A 5,449-nucleotide genomic window follows, 5' to 3' on the forward strand; every position below is an offset into this window, starting at 1 on the left:
CAAAAGCAAAGTTCATTATATTTCACTCTTTGCATAAAGTCAAAAAGTCCATACAACAATTCGCTATCCAATTCACTAAATCTTAATACAAGTAAGCATGCCTACAACACACTAGTAATGCAAACCAGCTCTGATGATAATGCAAATTAAACACAAATTAAATCTCATAATAATAACTCACCAAACTGTTCTATTAACCGGCAGGGACTAGCGCCACAACAGTGGCTCCTTGTTAATATTTGTTTTTAATATGTTAATAAATTAATATTATAATTTAAATATTATTGTTCAAATATAATCGTTAATTGAAATTACTCTTTAAGTCTTTACATTGCTCTATATTTAAGCATTTGCAATGGTCTGCTTCTTCATCTGGCCGTGATGATTAACCACACTATCATCACACTTGTTGGTTCGAAAGGCGTCTGCCTCTTCATCTGGCCGTGATAATTAACCACACTTGTTGGTTCGAAAGGCGTCGGCCAATTTTTTTCCTTATCTGATTTCTAAAAAAAACTTTTGCTTAATTCATTATGGATTATAAAAATTTAAATACAAACATGTTTCAATATCAGATCACAAGAATTTAGAATACCAAATAATGTAAAAAAAACGCAGGGGTAAATATTGACTTGTTGATAGAGTTGAGTGTCCATAGAGTTCAGATATTGAAATTTCGCATTGTATATCCTTTTCGATTTTAAAAAGTTTAAATAAAATATAAATAATTTTGAAAATCAATTTCGTACGTCATCACACAAGCGTACATATTTCTGATTAATGTTACAATATTCTATGATTAATCGTGATTGTGAATCTTTCTATGACTTTGATGTCCTCTGTCTCCCTTCCGTGTAATCGTCTTGTATCGTAAAAACAATCTACTCTTTAAGGATAATTAAACCGAAACAAATGAATTAACGAAGTTTCAAACTTTTTTACCGATTCGGTAGAATTTGACAAGTATGATAGAAAGTTGTGTGATTCAGCATTGAAAAGTATTGATTACTAAAGGTTAATAAAATAAAAAATTTCTCAATGAAATATATTAATAAAAATAGTTTAAAAAGATAAGGATCATTGTTTTATTATACCACAATAATGCAGTACAGATTATAAGTCAATACAGATTAGATTGTTGTTATTTTTGAAGTTCATAACATAATTTGAACTGCCATTGTTTCTCGTTGAATACAATATGCAACTCAGCCATGAGCCCTTGTCTGCATGCAAAATGTAACTTATTCCCTCATCTATGTTTTATTTCTCTTCTCATACATATTTGGCTTGTAATATACATTCAATATAATTTGAATTTTTTTTTGTGTTTTGTTTCCTAGAATTAAGATTCACTGCTATTATTATTATTTTATAAACTATTTAACTGAGGTTTATCATTAATAGATATGTTATAAATTAAAAAGTTAAATATCTAATCAAACCAATTGAGGTTTATCATTAATAGATATGTTATAAATTAAAAAGTTAAATATCTAATAAAACCAATTGTTATGGTTAATTTAACCAAAAAAATGTTAATTTAAATTTATTTTGTGTAGATATAAATAAGCAAGCAAATAGTTTTTATAATAATATATATTATTTATTATTGATTAATTTTTATCATTCATATTTAAATAAATAAATAAAATAACCAAATTATTTATTTGTTTAAAAATTAAATTAAAAATAATTTAAAAATACAATATTTAAGAAAACTACAAAATATTTTAAAAACCTAATGCATGAAAAACAAATGTAAAGTAAAATCTAAATTCACATATTGTCATATTTATTTTATAAAATTTAAGCTCCATGCAAAAAAAATCTTTTGAACATGGTAAACCATTCAATATATTTTACTTGCTCTTATAATTATGTGATTTTTTTAGATTTCATTTATTTTTATCTTATGTCATACTAAGAAAAATAATTCAATAATGTTTTAAACCATTCAATATATTTTACTTGCTCTTATAATTATGTAATTTTTTTTAGATTTCATTTATTTTTATTATCTTATGTAATATTAAGAAAAATAATTCAATAATATTATACAATTGTATATTAAGGTAATAAACAGCCACTATTCGTTAAGTTGATGTTAAATTATCAAAACAGAGTATTTTCTTCTTTTGGAGTGAATCAATTGGCAATTTCTTGCCTTATCAGGGATGGAATGTAGAATGTAGAGATTTGCTATTTTTTAAGGGCCAGGTTTAAATGCTCATTTCGAAAATATATGCATTATATTTTAAGTTGGGGAGAATTATATTAGTTTACTAGTTTAACATCTTTAAATGATCGTGGGTATTAGTAAATTGTTTCTTATTGGAGATTTTTTTTTTCAAATGTTTAGTTTAAACATTATTTCATACTTTAATTTTGTGGTTGTTTTTTAAAATTTACATGTGATTTATTTTTTATGTTTCTTTTGTGTTGTTTCACAAGTAATTTCTTATTACATGGTTTTACTATATAAAAATCATTATTTCATACTTTAATTTTGTGGTTGTTTTTTAAAATTTATATGTGGTTTATTTTTTATGTTTCTTTTAAGTTGTTTTACAAATAATTTCTTATTACATGGTTTTATTATATAAATTATCCATTTTGTACAATAAAAAATAATAGTTAAAATAAATAGTAAAAAAAATAATAATTAAAATAAAACATATTCGATATGATTTATTAAAATATTCATAAATCATAAAGTTTGATTTATTAAAATATTCATAAATCATAAAGTTTGGTGATTAATGAATAACTCATAGTCTTTTCCATTTATCAATTCATTATGACATTGATTAAATGCTAACAAAGGATATGAAGATGTCATAGGTTTGAACTTTTATTATAAAAATGAAGGTTATTAAATTATATGGTAGAGAAAACTATATTTATATCAAAAATCATATCAAATTTGTTGTGTTGATTAGTTTTAATGTTAATTATTGTTTCATATAATGTGTAATGTTTAATATTTTTAAAATTTCATAATTTTTTTTCCTTAAAATAAAAGAAGAAAATTCAATATTTCATCTAAATTATTATTATTATTTTTTATTTTAAATAATTCATGTGCATACCAACTAATAACTCTAGATAATCATTAAACACTTAACTACTAAATATTTGGTTTTTGTTGAATCAGATGCGCTGCTTTATATTCCAGCTGAACAAATTTACTAGGAATATCAATTTATGAATAAATAAAAGTGAGGTGTGTATGGTGATAAACTGTCCCACATTCAATGTGAGATTAAGAGGAGACAGAGGATGGACTACAAATAAGCGGGCGATCGATGTTAGTAATCACGGAGCCGTGTGGTCAACACAAAGCGAACTATTCTTTCGCCTTTTACTAAAGAATACCGTGTGTTGGCCACTCTCAGCGGCATACGCCAATTTTTAGAGGCTCCTCTCTCACTTGAGATATGGAGCACACAAAGTAAATACAAAGCGGAATCAATGCCTTACATACTCTTCAATTGGCAGAATCAATGCCTTACATACTCTTCAATTGGCAGAATCAATGACCTATATTTCTATATGTTCTTCAAATTGCAGGTATGTAGGTGTGTTATTTCGGAGCTATACTCCCAGAGTAACTTGATAAATATGGTATATATGTAAGATCTTACGTTCTATGATATATATATGTGTTAGGTATCTAAGATCCATCTGCAAAGTGTGGCGTGCTTTTATTACCTGCAAAAAAGGGAGGGCATCGGTGATTAGTTTGTTTGTTCAATGCTCCAAATATTTGCGCATGGAAAATTGGTTGACTCCCATCAATGCTTCAAATAGTTAGTCTGTCTTGCTAGACTTGGGTCTATGTTGCTGAAGTGCTATGACTAGTTGCTGAAGTGTTCAATTGTGTCTCTGTTCAACTAAATCAGGGTCGGGATTTGCGTCCCTTCCCCAAACTCCTACTTACTCATGCAGCCAACTCCAATTTGACCGTATCATTCCAAAATCTTCTGTTTTCACATAAACGGATCCTGTCAACGGTTGATCTGTTCGCTTCATTTATACATAAGTATTCTGGGAACCAATTTTTGCTGTGTAAAAGGCCACATTTGCATCAAGCAAGATGCTGACATACCACGCAGGCAAATAGTGAGCGTTCCCACTGAACTTCACAGTGGCGTCAGACTTCGTATTTATACTTGACAAGAAATGTTCAACATATTTCCTGTCCCACCGAGTAAACATGTGCCTCTAGTGCAGGGCCAGAGATGCGTATTTCGGATCTAGATTAGCCAATGGTACTTCACAAAATTTAATGGCTTTGTGTAGCTCACTAAGGTGATCCCATTCAGGTTGCTTCAAAATGCTAGATTCAGTGCTGGAAGCATCATAGTCATTGCTATTAGTAATAAGAGGGACTCATGCCAATTAGTGTTTTATCATTAATCGCCGCCAATTAGTGTTTAAGATTAATATTGGGGTTAAACGCTAAACCTTACTTAAAGCATCTTTCTTAAAGTTAAGTGATAAGCACATGGGTTGTATTTGATGAGCGGGAAGCGGTATATCGTGCGCTCATAAAGTGGTTATTTGATGAGCGGGAAGCGGTATATCGTGCGCTCATAAAGTGGTAATTAGTATTGTTCCGAGTCTGCACGATTAGCCTTAGCACTCGACACGTAGCACACCAAAACAACTTTTCGCTCGTGCTCTCAATTTGATAATGACCGTGCTAGAGTTCGTGCGAGATTGCACGATGAACGTTGGATCAAGCAGGGTAAATCGACGGTGGTGATCGTCTCGCTAGTTGGCGTGTGATATGATGCAATAGCCATTGGATCTGGAAAGGTGAAATCGATGGTGCAGATCGAAGTGCTCGCTTCTGAGAAAAAGTAAGTGGGACCAGCAGTGATTAGGAGGAAAAGCGGGACCCTCAAGAAAAAGAAAGCCATGTACAAAATACGTTTAAGTAAAGCTGATTGGTTATGAAGTTAACCATTAGTTTATTTTCTGATTATAACCTCATTTCGTCAACCTCCTGCGTCAGCTTCCCATATCTCAAGCCCCTTTCTTCCAACTCCCAAATTAAAGGCATGTTGAGGGGGTCTATCTTTTCCTTTGTCAACAAGAACTATTGCTAAAAACTACAAGAACTATTTGAGATTGAGTTACATAGAGAATCAAAATAATTGCATAGAGACATATCATGAGTTCAACATTGAGAAGAAGTCACTGGAGCAAGATCCTATGCACTTGTATTGGTTGGAGTAGAGGTCTTCAACTCACATTTAAGGTGACTTTCCCGGTGAGCCAGACGAGCATCCAAGCTAGCCAAACATGAACTATGATATTGTTGCATCCACTTGATCTCATTTAAGGAAGAAATGATGTCATTATGATCTTCATGCTTCTCTTTGAGGACTTTACCCAAAATATTTTTCATTTGCAAATGGGGGGTGATGGAGATGAAATGCTA

The 5,449-nt window shown here is 30.3% G+C and overlaps 1 non-coding gene across 1 annotated transcript; it reads left to right on the forward strand.

Annotated features, from left to right (window-relative positions):
- The first annotated feature begins 3,321 nt into the window (after positions 1-3,321).
- LOC149242274 (U5 spliceosomal RNA) lies at positions 3,322-3,437 on the forward strand. The gene has a single exon (XR_016246862.1). It is a non-coding gene; the product is annotated as a U5 spliceosomal RNA (small nuclear RNA).
- Positions 3,438-5,449: the final 2,012 nt, after the last annotated feature.

This window comes from Pinus tabuliformis, chromosome 8, assembly GCF_031772625.1.
Source record: "Pinus tabuliformis cultivar Carrire ecotype Pingquan chromosome 8, CPIR1, whole genome shotgun sequence".
Lineage (NCBI taxonomy): Eukaryota > Viridiplantae > Streptophyta > Pinopsida > Pinales > Pinaceae > Pinus > Pinus tabuliformis.